This window comes from Anomaloglossus baeobatrachus, chromosome 3, assembly GCF_048569485.1.
Source record: "Anomaloglossus baeobatrachus isolate aAnoBae1 chromosome 3, aAnoBae1.hap1, whole genome shotgun sequence".
Taxonomy (NCBI): domain Eukaryota; kingdom Metazoa; phylum Chordata; class Amphibia; order Anura; family Aromobatidae; genus Anomaloglossus; species Anomaloglossus baeobatrachus.
In genome coordinates, this window is record NC_134355.1 from 696,935,393 (window position 1) to 696,950,648 (window position 15,256).

The following is a 15,256-nucleotide window of genomic DNA, read 5'->3' on the forward strand; positions in this document are numbered from 1 at the left end:
GGGGGTAAAAACAATGTTTTCGGATGCTGTGTGCAAAAAAACAAAAAACCTCCCAAAAATGCACTATTTAGGGCTGTATGTGGGTGGAGAGCTGGACTGCCCAGTAACTGGCTTCCATTACACTCATGTCGGTGTCTGACCAGCTCCACTCGAGTACAGAGCATTTTAGTGCGCGCTCATCACTATCCTCCTCACATATACTATAGATCTGTACAGGGTCATGTGACCCATAAACCAGGAGACACAGCGAGGTGACATCAGCAGGGCACTGGTCACTCAGGACCCTTCGATAGCTCAGCTGGTAGAGCGGAGGACTGTAGGTGGAGCACAGACATCCTTAGGTCACTGGTTCGATTCCGGTTCGAAGGACTTTTTATTACTTATTCTTAGAATTATAAAATTATCTCCAGAATTAAGCAGCCACATTACTGATGAGGTCACATGACTGACGAGGTCACATGACTGACGAGGTCACATTACTGACGAGGTCACATTACTGACGAGGTCACATTAGCCACAATATTATTTTCCCAAACAATATCTCCTCCCCCATCTGCTCTCCTGACAAGGAGCTTCTATTAGGGTAATTACGGCTCTTCTCTTACTACAGGTAGGCGGCAGATACAGCGGAGTATCTGGACACAAGGTCTCCTCCTCCTTCTTCTTTCCTCCTCTCCTCCCTAAACCTTTGTAGAAGTGCACTCCCGATCTCCCCTGGAGTAGTTTTATGTGCGTCTGTAATTTTTATTTAAGTTCGTTGACATTTTAGAGGAACGTGTGAGTTTTAACTCTAAAATGACGCAAGGTAAAGCAAAAAAGAAAAATGTTTCTGAACCTCCTGCGCCATTATAAAGACTTCAGAACGTAAAGCGTCAACGAATAACACAAGAAAATATAGAAACGTGAGTTGTAAAAAGCAAATGATGAGTTGGGTGTTTTATGGTCCTGACCACAGGACGCAGTTACTATAACAGTACGAGGAGACAATCACTGGAGAACGACGAGGGCTTACTGTGCCGAGATCTACAGAAGCCGAATAATGACCCCACACGGTGACTGCACCGAGATTGTCCATCCATCACTAATCAGTGAAGAGCCGAGCACGGAGACTGTCCATCCATCACTAATCCCCAAGGAGCCTATCAGCGAGACTGGTCATACATCACTAATCACCGAAGAGCCAAGCACTGAGTCTCTCCATCAATTAATAATCACTGAGGAGCCGAGCACCAAGACTGTCCATCCATTATTATTCATCAAGGAGACGAGCACCGAGACTCTGTCCATTCCTAATCATCAAGGAGCTGAGTACCGAGACTGTCCATCCATTAATAATCACCAAGAAGCCGATCAACGAGACTGTCCATCCATCAATAATCACCGAGGAGCCAAGCACCAATACTGTTCATCCATTACTAATCACCAAGGAGCTGATCAACGAGACTGTCCGTCCATCAATAACCACCGAGGAGCCAAAAATCGAGACTGTCCGTCCATCAATAATCACTAAGGAGCCAAGCACTGAGACTGTCCATCCATTACTAATCACCAAGGAGCCGATCAACGAGACTGTCCGTCCATCAATAATCACCGAGTGGCTGAGAACCGAGACTGTGCATCCATCAATAATCACCAAGGAGCCGAGCACTGAGACTGTACATCCATTATTAATTACTGAATAGCCAAGCATGGAGACTGTCCGTCCATTACTAATCACCAAGGAGCCAGGAACCGATACTGTCCATCCATTACTAACGCTAGTCCTGGTCAGCTCTGCAAAAGTACCATAACTTGCACAAGAAGTAACATTCCCGGCAGCGGTGGACGCCGGTTATAAGATGCACCCAATTCATTAACTGTTTTGCGTCTTGTAAAGAATTGTGCGCATCTTACGCCTGCACGCCACCACTAAGGCTGGGGTAAGCAATGTTAGCCTTAATGAACCTGTCATCAAGAGAACGTGTCAGGAGACCTTCTGGGGATCTCAGCTCTTTCCTTCCCCCAGCTCCGGGATCCCCGCTCTGTTTGTAGACGCTGGATTCACAATGGGCGCTCTATGGTCAGAAATCATTAGTGACCGGTAACATCTGGACAGTTAGGAGGTGACATCGTCTGTTGTTACCTGCAATTACTCTGAGTAGAGGGGGATGGGTTGTCAGTGGAGCAGACCCCTTAGTGAAACTGCGCAGGTGCTGCGGTCACTATTGGTCGCTGCATCTAAGGAATACGAGATACTGGAGCTCAGTATCACACTATTGGGGTTGGCGTCTATCTTTTCTCTCTGTTTATTCCACCTTGATGACTTTTCCCGGCCACAATTCTTCTCTTCAGTGATAACACTCGAACATTAGTGATGAGCAAATAAATCAGATGAAAATTTAATTTGCGTCAAATTCTTAGGAATTTTCAAATCCTGGAAAAATTCAAGCAACTTGCAAATCACTTCTTGCAACTCGATGAACATGGCAAAAGTCATTTTACAAATTGCAGAGGATTACATCAGCCGTAGAAGGTCATATGACATCACGTAGGGCCGGCGGGCGTTCCCATAATGCCTTGCAGCTATTCCATCACATCACATTGTATAGCGCAGCCAATGAGGAGGGGCTATCAGAGCCTGTAGGGAATGCAGCGGCCATTTTATGGTGAAACTGGATAGTGAGAGGACGTCACAGCTCAGAAGTAAAAAAAAGGAGAGAAAACCATAAAACACTCGACAAACTCTACAGACAGTGAAGAGGATCAGGGTGTGAGGCCCAGGGTGGAGGTCACCGCCAAATACAGCCGCAAAAGGGGAGGTCACAAGATATTAATGAGGCTGTCTGTGGGAAAGAGCTTGGAGGGGCTCAACACATCCTATGAGGTACTGCTGGCTCCTTGCCATGTTCACACTGCATTTTTCCAACGATTTTCATGTGTGTCAGGACATAATGGGCTGTACAGCTGGGTCCTTCATGTTATGGCTGCGCCCACACCTTGTTGTTGTGTCCAATAGCGCCACTGTGACGCCCTGGACTAGCCAGGTAGTCACAGACATAACAACACACACACCCCCACCCTAGGCAGTTACAACAGTCAGACAAAAACCATTGTTGCCTCCCTCCAGGGGCTGATGTCCACACCAGGTGGGGAGGAGCCAGGCGGTTGGCCCCACCCACCGAGGACTTCACAGGCCTGGAGGCGGGAAAAGAGTCAGTTCAGTTTAGGAGGTGAAAGTGAGAGGTCAGAAACTGCAAGTGTCTGTGTTGGAGCCCAGGCACTGACAACAAGGTTGGCAGACGATGGTGGCCGTCTGCAGGAGTGGCGGATCTCTGCGGAACCGTAGGACCAGGGTTGGGCGGTGGCCCACTGGTACCGAATCGAGGACCGGAGTGAAGTTAAGCACACAGGCAGGGCCATCGGACCCCGACCAGACTTGGAGCCGTCGACAATAGTCAAATCTGAGTGTGACAGGAACCCCAGGGGTTTCCTAACAACTAAGTCCCGACAGAAGGCAACAGTCCACACCGTAAGGATATACAGCCACCGCCACATGCTAGAGATCCAAGGGCCAGCGCCTGCGGGCAAAAGGGCTCCTACGGCACCTATACACCGGGGAGCGGACTACCGTTGGGAAACCATCGGAGTCAACACAGTTTACACAGGTGCAGGGAAAGACAGCCACCATCAGCCGTCCGGGGAGAGCACAACAACACTGCAGCCGGCTGCGGGGCCCGTCCATCCGGCCGTTTGGTTTACCAGAGACTCTGTCATTGACTGTCTGAGTGAGTACACTAGTGCCGCCTGGCACTGCGCCGCGCTGTCCCTGCAACCCTGCACCCCGGCCATCCAGCCTCCCCGTTACGTCACCGGGCCCCGGGAGTACTGACCCCCTACCCACGGAGGGGACAACATCCTAGCTGCTCCCTACCATCTCTCCCGGGATCCCCATCACCAGCAGCGGTGGTGCCATCATCACCACGTCCCGTGAGTGGCGTCACGAACTCTCTCCCCAAACAACCCATCCCTTTTCACTCACGGGTGAGGAGCGCTGCTCGAGTCCCCGGGTCCGACCCACCGCTCGAGCCACCGAGCAGCAGCAGTAGAAGCCCCGGACCCGAGCGTGGCGAGCGCGTCCCCTCCGCCCACGACAACTTGGCGTCTGCGAACAGGATAGAACCAGTCTACCTACCGGTAGAAGTGCACCTTGCAGTCCCCGCCGGCGGCGTCCGGCCGAAAAATTTGAAGCGCCGCCATCTTTGGCGCGAAGATTTCCCGCTCGAGTGTCTTCCCCGAGCAGGGAAGGCGCGAAAGCGAAGCCCCGCCCCCAAAGAGGAAGTGCTAGAAAAAACCAAGGGGGGGCGGGTGAAGGCCTGCCTAATGTAGCCGAGGGCATAAAAAGCGGGGACGCCAGGACTCTGCAACATATCCGGTTCCTGGAAGCCTGCAAGCAGCATGTCTGTCCCATCCGGTGATACCGAAATTCACAAGCCCACGCCCGGAACAGCGGCGTGGGTGGAAGCCAGGACCGCACAAATGTGCTGCTGCCTGCAGAACCAGGTCTGGTTCTTAATGAAGCGCTGGGTGGCCGAAATGGAGGAAGTGGTGGCGGCCATGCGGAGACGCGAGATGGAGGCAGTGTTGGAGGAGCGGGTAGGTGACCCGCGCCCCTGTGTCCCTGAGGGACCGGCCGCTGCGGCTGAGGGGCCCGGTTTGTGTCCGCTCACCCTCCTGTCTCTCCCGCCATCCGTACCGGTTGCTGCTGCCCCTCAACTTGGTCCGTTACCCCCAACATCGGTAGCGGAATCTAACCCGTCCGCCCTAGAGGACCGGCCTGGGGGTGTTGTCCGTGAACGGCCCGCATCCCTCCCACTGCCATGGAAGATCCAGCGGAAGGTGCCCGTCCGCGACAAGAAGCCATCAGCCCCGGAAGTGGCCGCACTGACAAAGGACCCAGTCCCGGCAGTCCGTCCGGACGCAGAAGAACCGGCCGCTGCGAGCCCGAAGGCCCAACCGGTGAGGACATCTGTCCCTGAACTCCCTGCCTCGGCTGAGGCTGCGCCAGGTTGTTGCTGCAGGGCAGCACCTCAGGCCACGTCACCGCTGGACCCCCCAAAGAGCGTGCTGGTTGTAGCCGGCGTGGGGGCAATCCAGCGGGCCCGACTCAAGCGCAGGGGTATGCTAACGCCCCGTACTGGGACAAAGAGCCGAACCCGTTGGGCCAGGAGATAGCCGCCAGGGAGCGGGAGAGAGCCGACGTGGTGGCCCGTACCATACGGGAGAAAGACCACCTCCGGCACGCCACCTTCTGGGTGCGGGGCCCACTCTATGAAGGCCAAGTCAGGAAGTTTGACCCACGAAGGGGGTTCGGCTTTATCTATGAACCGAGCCTGGAGGCCGAAGTGTTTGTGGCCCGCCGCGACGTGAACTCACATCTCCCAACGGGCCACCCAGGTCGCGATCTGTTGCCGGGCGACCTGGTGACCTACACCCGACATTGCGGGGAGAGGGGCTGGTATGCCCTGGACGTGAAACAGAGGGAAAGCCGCGGTGTGCAGATGCAGCCCCAGCCTCCTCCCCCACCGTGCCGTCCAGATGTCGAGCTGGAGGAGGTCCTTGATGAGTGTGACCTCAAGTAAAGGCAGTGGTTTACCGTTGTCACCAAAGTTGTCCCCGTTGGGACCCTGTGCAGCTTGTTGATTGTTCCAGTTGTGAATGAATGAAGACTAATCAAACCGAAGTTTCACCTGATTGCCGTCCGTTTTAAGACAAGTTGTCCCCGGAGGGACCCTATGTGTTTTTACCGTCCGCATGAGGAACTGCTCATGGACATGGCCGAGAACTAGCAGGCCACCCACAAACTTGTGGGTTTGTAAATAGTTTTGTGGGCCGTTTTCCATGCCGTGCCGCCTCCGGAGAGGCAGATTGGAGGAAGGGCCCGCAGCAGAGTAGGCTGCGGCCCAGCCACCACCTGGACCGGTGGCCATCCCCCTGGACGTGGGGTCCCCTGAAGTAACAGCCGGGTGCGAGACACCGTACCCGTTCCCGCTCGGGTAACCTCGACCAGGACTGGGGAAGAGGGGTGCTGCCCGTTTCTTAGGGGCAGCACCAAGGTTTAGGTTGCTTGGGTGGGGGAGCGGATGACCATGAACCCGTCCGTTTTGAAATAAAAATGTTTACCGTTTGCAACGTTAAAGTGCCATGCCTCCCGAAAGGGAAGAACTAAAGAATGCTCATGTTATATGTTGACATGTTAATTTATCTGTTACATAAACAAAAATAAAACCGGTGATGGACGGGCAGCCCGCGGACGGTCTGCATTTCACCAAAGGGGAATGTGACGCCCTGGACTAGCAAGGTAGTCACAGACATAACAACACATACACCCCCACCCTAGGCAGTTACAACAGTCAGACAAAAACCCTTGTTGCCTCCCTCCAGGGGCTGATGTCCACACCAGGTGGGGAGGAGCCATGTGGTTAGCCCCACCCACCGTTGGAGTTCACAGGCCTGGAGTTCAGTTTAGGAGGTGAAAGTGAGAGGTCAGAAACTGCAAGTGTCTGGGTTGGAGCCCAGGCACTGACAGCAAGGTTGGCAGACGGTGGTGGCCATCTGCAGGAGTGACGGATCTCTGCGGAACCGTAGACCGGGGTTGGGCGGTGGCCCACTGGTACCGAATCGGGGACCGGAGTGAAGCTAAGCACACAGGCAGAGCCATCGGACCCCGACCAGGCTTGGAGCCGCCAACAATAGTCAAATCCGAGTGTGACAGGAACCCCAGGGGTTTCCTAACAACCAAATCCCGAAGAAGGCAACAGTCCACACCGTGAGGATATACAGCCACCGCCACAGGCTAGAGATCCAAGGGCCAGCGCCTGCGGGCAAAAGGGCTCCTACGGCACCTATACGCCGGGGAGCGGACTACCGTTGGGAAACCATCGGCGTCAACACAGTTTATACAGGTGCAGGGGAAGACAGCCACCATCAGCCGTCCGGGGAGAGCACAACAACACTGCAGCCGGCTGCGGGACCCGTCCATCCGGCCGTTTGGTTTACCAGAGACTCTGTCATTGACTGTCTGAGTGAGTACACTAGTGCCGCCTGGCACCGCGCCGCGCTGTCCCTGCAACCCTGCACCTCGGCCATTCAGCCTCCCCATTACATCACCGGGCCCGGGAGCACCGACCCCCTACCCACGGAGGGGACAACATCCTAGCTGCTCCCTACCATCTCTCCCGGGATCCCCGTCACCAGCAGTGGTGGTGTCATTATCACCACGTCCCGTGGGTGGCGTCACAAACTCTCTCCCCAAACAAACCATCCCTTTTCACTCACGGGTGAGGAGCGCTCTTGAGTCCCCGGGTCCGGCCCACCACTCGAGCCACCGAGCAGCAGCAGTAGAAGCCCCGGACCCGAGCAAGGCGAGCGTGTCCCCTCCGCCCGCGACACCACCATTGTGCAGAGGTAAATGGAGGCATTACATTCAGAATTGTGCAGCCGTTGTGCACTGCCGGCAGGATCGTCTCCAGGATGTGACAGCTGCAGAAAGAAACCGAGGCCATAGAGCAGTAAGACTCCGGTCACACGGGGTTTTCAAGTTTTCTGTGCACAAGGTACGAGGAGCAAGCAGTGAGGAAACGCTGGAATGAACGGTCCTATTCATTTCTGTGTAAAAACGTCTCATTGTTCATATGTTCAGGGTTTTGTGCATCTGCGAGGAGACCAAGGAGCAGTAAAGCTATGTGCGCATACAGCGGTTTTTTTGATGCAGCCTTTTTGTGCGTTTTTGGCCACAAAAAACTCACAAAACCGCAAAAAACGCACCCGCGGCAAAAACACACCCGCGGAAAAAATGCACCCGCGGCAAAAACGTATCAGTACGTTTTTGGCTGTGTTTTGCTGCATTTTTAATCACTGCATTTTGCTGCGTTTTTCCAATGTATTGCATGGGTGAAAAACGCAGTAAAACGCAGGAAAGAATTGACATGTCTATTTTTTTTTTAGCTCAAAAATGCAGCTAAAAAAAAAAAAGTTGTGTGCGTGCAGCAAAAATGAAAAGTCATAGGATTTGCTGGGGAAGGAAAGTCATGCAGTTTTGAGCCCAAAAACTCTGCGAAAAACGCTCAGTGCGCACATAGCCTTAGACTCTGGTCACGTTCAGTTTTTCAACAGTTTTTTGAGCATCTGCCAAGAAATCTCCTCTAGGAAGACTCAATACTTCACAATACAGGTCAACAGATAAAAATTGCCCAGAAGACAAAAAGAAGGTTTAGCAGCAAAAAAGTGTTTGATTCAATGTCTCATGTTTTTATTTTTTAATTCTAAAAGACTCTGTGCAGACAAAGGTTTTTGAGACGGTGAAATAACGTCTTACTTTTCAGGTAACATTTCAGGAAACATCTTCAGGAAAAGCTCCTGTTTTGGAATTTCTTAGAGTTTTTTCCCTGCAGCATTTGGGGAAGTTTCCCTTCGGAGCTGCTTGTAATAATGATGTGGGTTTTTTTTTAGAGGTAGAGGAAAAGGAGAAATTCTTCCCCGGGAGCTGAAGCCGGTGACGAGCAGAGGACATTGTCCACATCCTCCGAGGCTCCGCACTGATGGCTGCTTTAAGTGAAGAAATAAAATAGCTTCTGCGTTGGCCGGGAATCGAACCCGGGTCAACTGCTTGGAAGGCAGCTATGCTCACCACTATACCACCAACGCTGCACACATGAGTACCTGCCCGTCTCTGCTGGGCCAGATCTCTCCTTCTGGGACGATGCACCGCAGGATGTCAATCACGTGCCGAGGGCATGAGAGCGGCGCTCGCTGTGTACAGCAGGGACTGTCTGCAGCTGTCCGGTGTCTGGGAGAGAGCGGCTGCAAGGAGGAGATTCTCTTCCTTTTCTATTTTTCCATTCAGTTGTTACATTTTATTGATGGAGCCATGACATTTCCGTGCAGACTGAATATTTCCTGCGCTGCCCCTGATTTCTCCAGATTTCTGCCCTTCCCCCGGTGACTGGATATCGGCCTCAGGGCAGATCCTCAGTGATGACTAGATCTTGTCTCATCAGAGCTCGGAGGTGTCACAATTCCTGGGTTTTGTCCCTTTTTGAGGATTGACCTCAGGTTCTCAATGGGGCAGAGATCTGGGGAGTTTCCTGCCGTGGACTCAAAATGTGAATGTTTTGTTCCCCGAGACACTGAGTTCTCACTTTTACCTTGTGACCCGGTCTCCATCATGGGGGAAAAGCATCATCTCCACATTGTCCTGGATAATGGGAGGTTCTAGGAGGAGATCCAATGCTTAGATCCAATTCTTTATTCATGGCCGTGTTCTTAAGCAAAATTGAAGGGGCTTCATCAGAGAAAATAACTGCAGGAGGTACCGGAACCAAACTACAGAGGAGCTGAAGCCTCAGCCGGACACAGGCTCCTCAGAAGACCTTTCAATATGGCAAAAGAAATCAACAAAGATGAAGAAACAATGGACGATCTCCAGGAGGAACCAAGTCCCAGATGTCACCAGAGGAAAGTATCACACGGGTGCGGAGCAGGATCTCATGTAGAGGATCGATGTCTCCTTTCAGCGCATTGTGGAGTCGGTGACTGTAATTTAAAGGAGTTGTCCGACATTAGCTTAACAAAAATTTTTGAGTTTATCTGTGCTGTATTGTCATATAAATCACACCTACATTGTTATTTTCTGTTTTCTAACTTTTGTTCCTCTTGAATTATACCTTTATTCTCTGCAGCTTCTTGTTTACATTCAGCTCCAGCAAACTGACCACTTCCTGTGCAAAACCTCAGTCAGAGCTGTCACCGCCCAGCCTCAGTGTCCAGCCCCGCCCCAGTGTCCAGCCTCGCCCCCTGCCCGCCCCCTGCACACACAGTCCCTGTCAGTATATTCTTCCCACGCACCTGACCTGGTATCACTACAGCATTGCAAATAACAGCCTCACATCGGGGTCTGCACCGCACACATATGTCTCTGCACACGCACACACATGGCTCTGCACCGTACACATGGCTCTGCACACGCATGGCTCTGCACCGTACACATGGCTCTGCACCGTACACATGGCTCTGCACATGCATGGCTCTGCACCGTACACATGGCTCTGCACCGTACACATGGCTCTGCACCGTACACATGGCTCTGCACATGCATGGCTCTGCACCGTACACATGGCTCTGCACCGTACACATGGCTCTGCACACGCATGGCTCTGCACTGTACACGCACACACATGGCTCTGCACACGCACACACATGGCTTTGCACCGTACACATGGCTCTGAACACGCATGGCTCTGCACTGTACACGCACACACATGGCTCTGCACACGCACACACATGGCTTTGCACCGTACACATGGCTCTGCACACGCATGGCTCTGCACTGTACACGCACACACATGGCTCTGCACCGTACACATGGCTATGCACCGTACACACTTGGCTCTGCACCGTACACATGGCTCTGCACACGCATGGCTCTGCACCGTACACATGGCTCTGCACCGTACACACATGGCTCTGCACCGTACACATGGCTCTGCACACGCATGGCTCTGCACTGTACACGCACACACATGGCTCTGCACACGCACACACATGGCTTTGCACCGTACACATGGCTCTGCACACGCATGGCTCTGCACTGTACACGCACACACATGGCTCTGCACACGCACACACATGGCTTTGCACCGTACACATGGCTCTGCACACGCATGGCTCTGCACTGTACACGCACACACATGGCTCTGCACACGCACACACATGGCTTTGCACCGTACACATGGCTCTGCACACGCACACACATGGCTTTGCACCGTACACATGGCTCTGCACACGCATGGCTCTGCACTGTACACGCACACACATGGCTCTGCACACGCACACACATGGCTTTGCACTGTACACATGGCTCTGCACACGCATGGCTCTGCACTGTACACGCACACACATGGCTCTGCACACGCACACACATGGCTTTGCACCGTACACATGGCTCTGCACTGTACACGCACACACATGGCTCTGCACACGCACACACATGGCTTTGCACCGTACACATGGCTCTGCACACGCATGGCTCTGCACTGTACACGCACACACATGGCTCTGCACACGCACACACATGGCTTTGCACCGTACACATGGCTCTGCACACGCACACACATGGCTTTGCACCGTACACATGGCTCTGCACACGCATGGCTCTGCACTGTACACGCACACACATGGCTCTGCACACGCACACACATGGCTTTGCACCGTACACATGGCTCTGCACACGCATGGCTCTGCACTGTACACGCACACACATGGCTCTGCACACGCACACACATGGCTTTGCACCGTACACATGGCTCTGCACACGCATGGCTCTGCACTGTACACGCACACACATGGCTCTGCACACGCACACACATGGCTTTGCACTGTACACATGGCTCTGCACACGCATGGCTCTGCACTGTACACGCACACACATGGCTCTGCACACGCACACACATGGCTTTGCACCGTACACATGGCTCTGCACACGCATGGCTCTGCACTGTACACGCACACACATGGCTCTGCACACGCACACACATGGCTTTGCACCGTACACATGGCTCTGCACACGCATGGCTCTGCACTGTACACGCACACACATGGCTCTGCACACGCACACACATGGCTTTGCACCGTACACATGGCTCTGCACACGCATGGCTCTGCACTGTACACGCACACACATGGCTCTGCACACGCACACACATGGCTTTGCACCGTACACATGGCTCTGCACACGCACACACATGGCTTTGCACCGTACACATGGCTCTGCACACGCATGGCTCTGCACTGTACACGCACACACATGGCTCTGCACACGCACACACATGGCTTTGCACCGCACACATGGCTCTGCACACGCATGGCTCTGCACTGTACACGCACACACATGGCTCTGCACCGTACACACATGGCTCTGCACCGTACACATGGCTCTGCACACGCATGGCTCTGCACTGTACACGCACACACATGGCTCTGCACACGCACACACATGGCTTTGCACCGTACACATGGCTCTGCACACGCATGGCTCTGCACTGTACACGCACACACATGGCTCTGCACACGCACACACATGGCTTTGCACCGTACACATGGCTCTGCACACGCATGGCTCTGCACTGTACACGCACACACATGGCTCTGCACCGTACACATGGCTATGCACCGTACACACTTGGCTCTGCACCGTACACATGGCTCTGCACACGCATGGCTCTGCACCGTACACATGGCTCTGCACCGTACACACATGGCTCTGCACCGTACACATGGCTCTGCACACGCATGGCTCTGCACTGTACACGCACACACATGGCTCTGCACACGCACACACATGGCTTTGCACCGTACACATGGCTCTGCACACGCATGGCTCTGCACTGTACACGCACACACATGGCTCTGCACACGCACACACATGGCTTTGCACCGTACACATGGCTCTGCACACGCATGGCTCTGCACTGTACACGCACACACATGGCTCTGCACACGCACACACATGGCTTTGCACCGTACACATGGCTCTGCACACGCACACACATGGCTTTGCACCGTACACATGGCTCTGCACACGCATGGCTCTGCACTGTACATGCACACACATGGCTCTGCACACGCACACACATGGCTTTGCACTGTACACATGGCTCTGCACACGCATGGCTCTGCACTGTACACGCACACACATGGCTCTGCACTGTACACGCACACACATGGCTCTGCACACGCACACACATGGCTTTGCACCGTACACATGGCTCTGCACTGTACACGCACACACATGGCTCTGCACACGCACACACATGGCTTTGCACCGTACACATGGCTCTGCACACGCATGGCTCTGCACTGTACACGCACACACATGGCTCTGCACACGCACACACATGGCTTTGCACCGTACACATGGCTCTGCACACGCACACACATGGCTTTGCACCGTACACATGGCTCTGCACACGCATGGCTCTGCACTGTACACGCACACACATGGCTCTGCACACGCACACACATGGCTTTGCACCGTACACATGGCTCTGCACACGCATGGCTCTGCACTGTACACGCACACACATGGCTCTGCACACGCACACACATGGCTTTGCACCGTACACATGGCTCTGCACACGCATGGCTCTGCACTGTACACGCACACACATGGCTCTGCACACGCACACACATGGCTTTGCACTGTACACATGGCTCTGCACACGCATGGCTCTGCACTGTACACGCACACACATGGCTCTGCACACGCACACACATGGCTTTGCACCGTACACATGGCTCTGCACACGCATGGCTCTGCACTGTACACGCACACACATGGCTCTGCACACGCACACACATGGCTTTGCACCGTACACATGGCTCTGCACACGCATGGCTCTGCACTGTACACGCACACACATGGCTCTGCACATGCACACACATGGCTTTGCACCGTACACATGGCTCTGCACACGCATGGCTCTGCACTGTACACGCACACACATGGCTCTGCACACGCACACACATGGCTTTGCACCGTACACATGGCTCTGCACACGCACACACATGGCTTTGCACCGTACACATGGCTCTGCACACGCATGGCTCTGCACTGTACACGCACACACATGGCTCTGCACACGCACACACATGGCTTTGCACCGCACACATGGCTCTGCACACGCATGGCTCTGCACTGTACACGCACACACATGGCTCTGCACACGCACACACATGGCTTTGCACCGCACACATGGCTCTGCACACGCATGGCTCTGCACTGTACACGCACACACATGGCTCTGCACACGCACACACATGGCTTTGCACCGTACACATGGCTCTGCACACGCATGGCTCTGCACTGTACACGCACACACATGGCTCTGCACACGCACACACATGGCTTTGCACCGTACACATGGCTCTGCACACGCATGGCTCTGCACTGTACACGCACACACATGGCTCTGCACACGCACACACATGGCTTTGCACCGTACACATGGCTCTGCACACGCATGGCTCTGCACTGTACATGCACACACATGGCTCTGCACCGTACACACATGGCTCTGCACCGTACACATGGCTATGCACCGTACACACATGGCTCTGCACCGTACACATGGCTCTGCACACGCATGGCTCTGCACCGTACACATGGCTCTGCACCGTACACACATGGCTCTGCACCGTACACATGGCTCTGCACACGCATGGCTCTGCACTGTACACGCACACACATGGCTCTGCACACGCACACACATGGCTTTGCACCGTACACATGGCTCTGCACACGCATGGCTCTGCACTGTACACGCACACACATGGCTCTGCACACGCACACACATGGCTTTGCACCGTACACATGGCTCTGCACACGCACACACATGGCTTTGCACCGTACACATGGCTCTGCACATGCATGGCTCTGCACTGTACACGCACACACATGGCTCTGCACACGCACACACATGGCTTTGCACCGTACACATGGCTCTGCACACGCATGGCTCTGCACTGTACACGCACACACATGGCTCTGCACACGCACACATGGCTTTGCACCGTACACATGGCTCTGCACACGCATGGCTCTGCACTGTACACGCACACACATGGCTCTGCACACGCACACACATGGCTTTGCACCGTACACATGGCTCTGCACACGCATGGCTCTGCACTGTACACGCACACACATGGCTCTGCACACGCACACACATGGCTTTGCACCGTACACATGGCTCTGCACACGCACACACATGGCTTTGCACCGTACACATGGCTCTGCACACGCATGGCTCTGCACTGTACACGCACACACATGGCTCTGCACACGCACACACATGGCTTTGCACCGCACACATGGCTCTGCACACGCATGGCTCTGCACTGTACACGCACACACATGGCTCTGCACACGCACACACATGGCTTTGCACCGCACACATGGCTCTGCACACGCATGGCTCTGCACTGTACACGCACACACATGGCTCTGCACACGCACACACATGGCTTTGCACCGTACACATGGCTCTGCACACGCATGGCTCTGCACTGTACACGCACACACATGGCTCTGCACACGCACACACATGGCTTTGCACCGTACACATGGCTCTGCACACGCATGGCTCTGCACTGTACACGCACACACATGGCTCTGCACACGCACACACATGGCTTTGCACCGTACACATGGCTCTGCACACGC

At 54.2% G+C, this 15,256-nt stretch overlaps 2 non-coding genes across 2 annotated transcripts; one reads left to right on the forward strand and one right to left on the reverse strand.

The window, feature by feature from the left end:
* Positions 1–283: 283 nt before the first annotated feature.
* Positions 284–369, forward strand: TRNAY-GUA (transfer RNA tyrosine (anticodon GUA)). Its single transcript is given in 2 exon segments — positions 284–320; positions 334–369. It is a non-coding gene; the product is annotated as a tRNA-Tyr (tRNA).
* Positions 370–8,610: 8,241 nt separating this feature from the next.
* Positions 8,611–8,682, reverse strand: TRNAG-UCC (transfer RNA glycine (anticodon UCC)). The gene has a single exon. It is a non-coding gene; the product is annotated as a tRNA-Gly (tRNA).
* Between the last annotated feature and the right edge of the window lie 6,574 nt (positions 8,683–15,256).